This window comes from Mesoplodon bidens (genome assembly GCF_964165515.1).
Source record: "Mesoplodon bidens genome assembly, chromosome: 13".
NCBI lineage: Eukaryota > Metazoa > Chordata > Mammalia > Artiodactyla > Ziphiidae > Mesoplodon > Mesoplodon bidens.
Window position 1 is genome coordinate 63,758,624 of NC_138169.1, and position 9,849 is coordinate 63,768,472.

General features: G+C 46.8%; 1 long non-coding RNA gene across 2 annotated transcripts in view; it reads left to right on the plus strand.

The window, feature by feature from the left end:
- The window catches only part of LOC308626964, a 70,281-nt gene extending 61,524 nt beyond the window's left edge, over nt 1-8,757 (plus strand). For both annotated transcript variants that reach the window (XR_014017332.1, XR_014017333.1), the window contains one exon: nt 4,506-8,757. This is a non-coding gene — a long non-coding RNA (uncharacterized lncRNA). The remainder of the gene's footprint in view (nt 1-4,505) is intronic.
- The last annotated feature ends 1,092 nt before the right edge of the window (nt 8,758-9,849 follow it).

The following is a 9,849-nucleotide window of genomic DNA, read 5'->3' on the forward strand; positions in this document are numbered from 1 at the left end:
GGTGATGAACTCTTAGCTTTTGCTTGTCTGGGAAACTCTTTATCTCCTTCAATTCTGAATGATAATTTTGCTGGGTAGGGTATCCTAGGTTGTAGGGTTTTACTTTCAGCACTTTAAATATATCATGCCATTCCCTTCTAGCCTGCAAAGTTTCTGCTGAAAGAGTGGCTGATAGCTTTATGAAGGTTCCCTTGTATGTGACTCTTTGTTTCTCTCTTGCTATCTTTAAAATTCTCTTCATCTTTAACTTTTAATTATGGTATATCTTGGTGTGGGTCTCTTTGGATGTATACTGTTTGAGACTCTTTGTCTTTCCTAGACCTGGATATCTGTTTCCTTCTTCAGATTAAGGAATTTTTCAGCCATAATTTCATCAGATACATTTTCTGCCTCTTTTCCTCTCTTCTCCTGCTGGGACCCCTGTAATACAAATGTTTGTACCCTTGGTGTTTTCCCAATGAGCCCTTAAACTATCCTTATTAAAATTTTTTTTTCTTTTGCTCATCTGATTTGGTTATTTCCACTCTTCCATCCTCCAGGTCACTTATGCATTCTTCTGTATCATGCAATCTTCTGTTAATTCCTTCTAGTGTGTTTTTTATTTCAGTTATTGCATTCTTTAGCTCTGATTCATCCTTTTTTATATTTTCTAGTTCTTTGTTGAAGTTCTTACTGTGTTCTTCTATTATTCTCCCAAGTTCAGTGAGCATTTTATTACTATTGCTTTGAAGTCTTTACCAGGTAAGTTATTTATTTCCATTTCATTAAGATATTTTCCTGGGGTTTCATCTTATTCTTTCATCTGAAACATATTCCTTTGTTTTTTCATTTTGTTTTACTTTCTCTGTCTGTCTCTATGAAATTAGGTCAAAAAGTTACCTATTCCAGTCTTGAAGGTGTGTCCTTGTGTGGGAGCATCCCTATGCAGGCTGCATGTGCCCAGTGGCTTTGGTGGGAGAAATGAATCTGAAGTGAGCGCTGGCCATATCCTCTCCTGGGTTGCCCTGGCAGCCACTATCTTGGTGGGAGGTAGGGCTGGAGTCAGAAGTGCTAGAGCCAGAGCCAGGTGTGAGCCAAAGCTTTTCCCAGGCACAGCGGTGGTCACCACTCTATGGGGGAGGGGGCAGGGCCAGGGCCTAAGGGGCTGGAGCAGGAACCTTGAGGGAGTTGGGCTTTTCCTTTACGTGATTGCAATCTCTGCCTTGGCTAGAGGCGGGGTTGGGGTCCAAGGGGTTGGAGCCACTCTTCTGATCTGGTTCTGCTTTTTCCTTGGTACTCACATGTGCAAAGGCAATCATGGTCTCCACCTTAGAGGGGAGTAGTGCTGGAGCAGAAGGGGATGAAGCAGGAGCCCAGTGCAGGCTGGGGTATGTGTTGAGGCCATCCTGGCAAGCTGGCCAGAGCACTAGGCAGTTTTCAATCTGGGGCCTCTGTGCTGGGACTGGAAGCAGTCAAGACTGTGTGCATGCTCTTCAAGAGTGGACTTTCAGTTTCTTTACAGCCTTCTGGTAAACCTCACTGGTTTTCAAACCAGCTAAGGGAGCTTGTTTTCCCTGTGCTGGACCCCAGAATTGGGATGCCTAATATGGAGCTCAAACCTTTTGCTCCTTAGGGAAGTTCCCTGAGCCTGTGATGTCCCCCTCATCTTCTGGATCACCCACGAGGGGTACGGGTCCTGACTAGATTGCTTCCCCTCCCCCCCTACTAGACTCTGTGTGGTTCTTTCTTAATAGCCTTGGTTGTAGAAGAGCCATTCTGCTAGTCTTCATGTTGTTCTCAGTGAGAGTTTCTGTATATGTAGTTGTAGCTTTGATGTGTTTGTGGGGAGAGGTGAGCTCAGGATTTTTGATTCTGCCACCTTGATCCTGCTTCTGGTTCCTTCTTAAAGCTTTTATGGTCAATCATCTCACAACCACTCTTTCTTTTGAGGTTCTTTCCCATTTTTATCTCGAACTTCAAACAGCACCGTCCTTATTCCACACTCAGCAATTCTTGACTGAGTGTCTCTGCTGCCTAGGGAATGTTCCAGATGATAACATAGAAACAGACAATGCACAGCACAGACCCTCGGAGCAGCTTACAGTCCAGTCTTGATTTGGTCTCTTTTTACAAGAGTATTTTTAAAACGTATAAAACATAGTACATTGATGTAAAACATTCAGACAGTACAGAGTCTAAAAAGTGACAAGCCAAAGCACAACTTTGTGGAGCTTCTGGGTTGGTGAACATGTGGAGGTGCTGGGAGAGGGCAGAGAATCTCTACCCACCTTCCTGCATTCCTTGTCCTGTGCATTTCTTCCATCTGGCTGTTCCTGAATTATATCCTTTCATACCAAACTGGTATAATGACATGATTGTCTATATAGAAAATCCCAGTGAATCTACAAAAAATCTTCTGGAACTTATGAGAACTAAGAAAAGAACAAATGAAACTCAAACTTAGCAGAAAGAAGGAATCAACAGAGATCAAAATAGAAATAAATGGAATAGAGACTAGAAAAATGATAGAAAAGATTAAAAAAAGAAGAGTGGATTTTTTGAAAAGATAAACAATTTTGAAAAAACTTTAGCTAGACTAAGAAAAAAAGAGAGAAGGCTCAAATAAAGTAGAAAATGAAAGAGGACACATTACAACTAATACCACAGAAATACAAAGGATTATAAGTGAATACTATGAACAGTTAAACACCACAAATTGGATAACCAAAAGAAATGGATGCACTTCTAGAAACATACAACCTACCAAGACTAAATCATGAAGTAATAGAAAATCAGAACAGACGAATAATGACTCATCAAAAACTTCCCAACAAAGAAAAGCCCAGGACCTGATGGCTTTACTGATAAATTCTATGAAACATTTGAAGAAAAATTAATACCAATCTTTCTCAAGCTCTTCCAAAAAAGTGAAAAGAAGGGAAAACTTCCAAAATCATTTTATGAAGCTGGCATTACCCTGATCCCAAAGTCAAACAAGGACACTGTGAGAAAAGAAAATTACAGGCCAATATTCCTGATGAATATGAATCTAAGAGAGCAGATCTTAGTCATTCTCAACACACACACACACTCACATGCACACACACACACACACACACACACACCAGAAACTAGGTGAGGAGGTGATGGATAGGCTAATTAACCTGATAGTGGTAATCATGTCACAAAATATGCATTAATATATTAAATCATCACATTGTACACTTTAAATATATACAATTTTATCTGTCAATTATACCTCAATGAAGCTGTAAAAAATAGCACTTCTTTCCTTTCTCCTATTTCTACTCTCCAGAAGTAACTGGGGACACCAGTGTCTTCTGTGTTTCTTCTAGAAACATTCCAGACTTTTGCATTTTTTTCCTAATAATTTTGTGTGTGAGTCCCCATTTCCCAGTTGGATCACAAACAGCCAGACAAGGAGACTTAGTTTTCTCTCATGCCCCTCCACATCACCCTTTACAGACGTGGGTACACAGGACCTGTACAAATAGATTGGCATGAAATTCAGGGACAGAGAAAATTCTTTGGGGAACTTGTACAGATCTTAGTATTTCCTGTGTGTAGATTTTTGTCTCACTTAGGGGATAAGCTCCTGGAGGGCAGGGCCACCCAGACTGTCATCAGATTTCTCTTCCAGGCCCATGACTCTTCTGGGTTGCCTCCTCCCAGGCCAGAGCTCTTAGGTGGGTCCCAGGAGTTCAAGGCATCCCCAGGCCCAAGCAAGGGCAGCCTCAGCCTCAACATCCCGCATCCGGCCACTTACATCACTCCGCTTATATTATCAAAGAAATCTCAGAGCCCAAACACCTTTGCTGGCATGACACATCTTGTAAGAAATGCAAGGGGCCCCTTTCCCTTGATGTGGTATTTGGTGGACACCCAAGAGAGAAGGCTGAGCTGTCGGAATGAGAGAGACGGAGAGGGAGCTGTGGAGAGCAGGAGTATCAGAATGAGTGATGTGCAATGTTCAGGGGTCAGTGCATTACAAAATGAGTCTCGTTAATTATTTAGAGCCCACCATCTATCGTATGGCAGGTGTGGACAGCCAGGTTGGGATGTCTGCCTTTCTCTCTGAGCCACTGAGAGAGGGAAGGGTGGGGCAGCCTTGGGCCAGTCTTTGGATGGTGAATCTGGCGGTGGCCCCATCACGGGGGTTCCTGCAAGGAGTGGGACCAGGCTGAGCAGGACTCCCCATCTTTGAGACTGCTGGCATCCAGTGCCATAGTGGTAGTGGCTCTAGGGCTCTCTATAGGGAGAAGACAAAGAAAAATCACCCCTGATAATACAATCTCAAATAAGATAATGTACAGGCAGGCTAAAGCCATTTGCTTAGGCACAACAAGCCAAACGGTGATGAGACCTGGGGAAGAGAGAGGCTGTGTCTAGGAAAAAAGTCCCTTAGCTCCCAGAGGAATAAGTTTTGCTCCCTCTCCAGCTTTTCCCCTTTGCTGAAATATCTCCCTCTCTCCCAAGCCAAGTCTAACTGTTCATTGTCTGCCCAGCGATGGCTGACCTTCCCCAGCATGGCCTGCTTGCCCGATGCCTGGACACCACCTCCAGCACCGGACGCCTGACCTGCACAGCTGGACCCTGGGTTCTGAATGGCATCCCCTGACCACAAGAGTCTGTCTCCGCTGCCCAATTCAAGGAAGCCAAGGAAGCCAATCACGCCGGTTGCAGAAGAAACGATTCTTACCCCATTGGCTTGAATGAGAGTATTGTCAGAGAGATACTGAGGAGAAAGCAGAACAAAAAAGATCTAAGTAAAAAAAGAGCAAACCAGACAATCATGGAGCAGAGGCAGCAGATCTGGGCGGTCAGTGGTGTGGGCCTGGTGTCAAATGCACTGGGGTCGAACCCTGGCCCTGCTGCTGAAGAGCTGGTCACTTGGGCAAATTGACTAATCTCATCCAGTCTCAGTTTTTTCATCTAGACGAATTGCTGGTGGGAGAAGTGACTGGGGCAGGAAGCCTTCCCGGGTCCACTGAAAATGAGCCCCGGGGCAGCTGCTGGGCACCTGGCTGAGCCTGGGCCTTCTTCGCCTGGGCCATGCCAATTGCAGCCTCACCTGGGGCCTACCTCTTGAGCTTGGAAGGAACCTGAACACCGGGAAAAGCAAACAAACAGGTGACCGCCCCGCAAGAGCCCATGAGCAAGCAGCCCACTTGCTCCAGGAACCTGGAGGCTCTCGTGTCGTCCTGGCTCTGGAGCTGCTGGCCGTGTGGTCTTGGACACACTGTGTTTCCTTCCAGAGTCTTGGTTTCTTCATCTTCAGAACGAGAGAGGTCAACACTTCCCAACTTTCAACATTCGCACAACTGGCCAACTTAGGGAGCTGCACAGAGCCCAAGTGAGAGGCCCACGGGGCTCCTGCCATCCGGGCAGCAGCCGAGTCTCTGCAAACGTCATGAGGAGGAGGTGTGTGTGTCTACAGTTCTTGTGTGGTTTTGTTTGCTTCCTCTTGAAATCGCACCTCCTCCGGGATCCTTTACAAACTGCTGTGAAGAGAATGAAGGACCCCCGGGACTTCCTTGTCCACCCGCCCACCGATGCACGTGCCCTTGCCTGTGTGCAGTGTGGGTGATCTTGCCTAGTCATGCTTTCAGCCCGTATTTCCACTTCAAACGTCTGCACAGCCCCTGTGCGTTCACCCCCACTGTGCTCCCATGCTCTGTGAGATGTCACTTGCTCTCTGGTGCCTGGAGACCCTGTTTTTTCATGGCTCCTCACTTGCTCTAATGATTTGGGGGCTGGTTGGCTCGTAGTTTCAGCGATGGCAGTGAAGATGTTCATGATTCTATCTCCTTCCTCCTGGCTCATCTGTTGGCTGGTTCCGAGTCCCCCCACCCCTGCCCCCTCACTAATATTTTCAATCTTCCTTACTGGAGGTGGCACCTCTGGTGGGGACTCCACACATGCCCTCGTCAAACTGGATACCACCCTTCCCCACTCTATGTGCCTAATCCTGGGTTAGGTTCTGAGGGTGCCACAGGGGATGCCCAAGGCATGGTTTTGGCACGTAAAAAATTTCTGATTAACTTGGAGAGAGAATGAGTGCGTCATATGACAGCATAATATCGAGAGCTCTCGATATTATGATAGGGTTCCCTTAAGTGTAGGAAGTAATTCAGAGAAGAGACAAGAAGATGAAATCAAGCCAGTGGGAATTAGGAGAGGTGTGATCCAGTCCCAGAGATGGCACCCACTTGCTGTGTGACCTCCCCCTCTCTGGGCTTCAGTTATCTGATCAATAAGATAAGGAGATAGGTTATGTTAACTTAAACTCTAAGATTTAATAATTGTGAGACTTCTGGGATGAAGAGGGACTTAAGATTTGCCCCCACGTGAGGAGGCTTTGAATGAGGGACTAGAGGAGCCGGTGGGTACTTTCTTGACGTCGCTACTCAGCAAGTCCCAGGGCTGCCCCTTGGTCGCATCTCCTCATCATGACGGCACCCTTCTCTCGGTTCAATGCTACCTCCCCAGGTTGGCCTCAGTGCTTTCTCCCTCCCCTCTTCCAAGCCTAGATTTTTCCAGCGTTTGTAATTGGTCCTCTGCTTCCCTCAGACATCACTGAGTCAAGCTCAGCCAGTTCCCTCCCTCTTGATGCATCTCTTTTATCCCTCTGCTTTTGGACCTTCCTCCCCCACCATCACTGCTTTCCCTTTCCCAGAACCTTGACTCCAGCTCATCCATCTTTGCGGAGCGTGGCTGGTCCCGGCGTTCCCCTTCCAGTGCATTCGGGGGACAGGTGCTGTTGGGATGCACACATGGAGAGAATGAGATGCTCCCCCCTCCCTGGATACAGGGAGGATAATGATGTGAGCGCCCCCCTCCCAGGGCATGATGAGAATCAGTGAGTTAATGCCCATAAAGTATTATAATTACTCCATGGAGTCATCTGATGGAGTGATGAGGAACTGGGCATCTGGCTCTAATTTACTTAGAGCTGGAGAATTCAAGCAGAAGCGGCAGCCTCAATTTTTTTTTTGTTTTTTTTGTACCAACCACTCACCCAATGCAGAGCAGTATATCTAAACAGAGGCTGACATTGCCTAGTGAGATATAAGTATACTGAATTCTTGATTTGGGAGACCTAAATATCCTGTTCATTACAGATATCCTTGTCCACACCCCCCTACTGCCCCTCACCTTTGATGCATTAGGAAACAGTTTCTGGGCCCTTCAGTGACATAATATCAACCACCCAGCTGATTGGTAATTGAATAAACCTCAGCTCATTCTAGCCATGTGCTGTTTTCTGCCCGCCATCCTTCCTCCTTCCCTTCCTTCTTTCCTTCCTTCCTTCCTTCTTCCCTCCCTCCCTCCTTTCCTTCCTCTTTCCCTCCACGTGTATTGGTTGGGGTCCCTCCTGCGGTGCAACCCCAGGCTGGACATGACACCAGGTTTCCTCTTTTGGGTGCCCAGGCAGCAGGGGAAGGAGAAGAAATTGCCAGCCTAGGACTCAATGGCACAGAGCCAGTTCCCTTAACAGAGTCACGCAGCCCTTGCTTCCCGTGCATCCACCAGCCATGTCTCCATCTATTGCCTCCCAGCGTCTGCCCCTGCACGGTGCTGCTCTTTCTTCTACATCTTTGCTCATGCAGTTCCTCCATCCACAGATCTCTTCCTCTTGCTAATCCGCTGAGACACAACCTTCTCCTTTCAAAAACCTTCCGAAAGCACGTTTCTGCCTCACCCCACACTCACCAAGAAGCATTTCATCCTGCATCCTGCTGACAGCGGACCGTGTCATTTAGCTGTTCATTCTCTGCATCTCTCAGGCTCTTTTGGCTCACCGCTGTCCAGACTTGCATGGCAGACAGACATGTTGTTACATGGCGGAGTTGGTGGGGAAGACCATGCCCCTTGCTTCACTTGTTAGCTCTACGAGGTCAGCACCAAACCCCTTTGCCTGGTATTCCTGGCTCATCAGGGTCTGTTCCCACCTTTCCAACTGTCTAGCCATCTCTTGCCCCACGGGAGCCCCAGTCTCTGGCTGTGTCATTTCCATCATCCCTGCAAGCAAATGGCCATCCCTTGTAACATCAGGACCACCGCCCTGACCCTGTTCAGTGTCCACCTCACCCGGAGCCCAGCCCGTTCATCCGTGAACTTGGGTATTACGAATACTGACTATCTCAGTCCTGGCAGATGTCTCTCCCCTCAGACCTCCTCCCTCATTCCAGCTTTGTCCCTATCAAAACATGTAAGCCTTATTTCTGTCTTCAGAGTATAATACCTTGGAAATAGAGATGTTAATTAGAATAGAAAACCAATAAACCTCAATTAATACTAGTCGATTAATGATTTGCTGGTGTTACTAGACTACTAATCTAATTTCTGGACTTTGGTGTTGAGTCTATTGCCTATGGTAGGCAGCTGAGGTCACAGGTTCTGCCGGGCCCAGACTCAGGGGTGGAAAGGTTATGAACTCTGGTTCTGGGGGGAGGTGAACCAAAAGAATTATTAGAATAACGTGGCAGCACCTCAAGTTAATGCCCATAAATGGTGAGTCCTTTGCAGCAAACAGTGTAGTTCTTCTGGTCCTGTTATAATTCTGTTAAGGGGAATGGTCATTTGTTAATATACATGAGCCTCATGCCTCCTGGGGACTCTCATTCTGCTAAAACATTGAACACACTTGTAAACCGAAGCACATTCTGCTCCCTGGCAGGTAGTAATGGCTGGGAGAGAAAATAGCTACTTTCAGGTCAAACGAATAAATGTTTACATTGGTCAAAGAAATTAAAACATGACCCTAGTGAATGAATTTGTAAAGCATCGTCCCCACCTGGCAGTAATTGTGCAACTGCTCTCTGTCACTTCTCTGCACCCCCCACTCCCTTGCCCACTTCTGCAGCTTCCTCTGTCTGACCATGGGAATCACTTCTGCTGGATCCTCTCTGGCCGAAACGCAGATTTAGCCAGAAACATTATACATACCTACAGATGCACAAACAGTGGAAATTAGGTGGGTCCTCAAAGATATCTGCCTGGGGCCGTGAAAAGCTTGAGTGGAAATGGCCCTTCTGCAAGATGGTCTGACCTCTTCGAGGTCAGGCTTGCCTGTGGATAAACTCCTGTGGGAATGACAGTCCTCCCATCACCCAGGCAGAGACCACTCTGGTCAGGCCTCTGCTGGGGTGGGGTGGGGTGCAGCTGTCTCTACTCTCTGGCCACTGGCTGCCCTTTCTCTGGGGTCCCCCACTGGCCCCTCCACGGGGCACAGAGTGCTCGTGCCCAGTTCTTTGGCCTCCTCTGCCCAGCACGGGGGAGAGGCAGTGGTCTGTTCCCGGGGCCCTGAGCCACATCCAGCTTCCTGTCTCTTTTTCTTTTGTTAAAGCCAAATGCAACAATGTAATTAGCTTGTTACAATTAAAGTGACTCGACTGGATAAATTGTAATCACCCAGAATCAAGTCAGGCATCCCTGCAGGTCCCGGACATCGCAGCTGAGCTGCCTCATTTGCATAATTAAAATATACAAATGATAATGGATTTTGTACTCAATTTCCAGCGGCTGTGAATTTGAGGAACTCTGAAATTAGAATAACAGAGATGAAGCCCGCCTTGAGGTAATGGGGATGACAAGTTTTGACAGTAGGGGTGTTTATAACACTAGTTTCTTGCCACAAAATAAATAAGTACAAAAAAGATTAGAGAGTGATATTAGTTAATAGTTCCATGGGCAGTGGGAAGTGGAGATAGACTATGATTACCTCAGTGAATTTACACTGCTTTTTTTTTTCTGACAAGCTCTCACCTAACCTTAGGGGATACCATCCCCCTGATTATGAGAAATTGAGAATGAATTAAATGCATAAAAAGGGTTGTCACAAAAGAA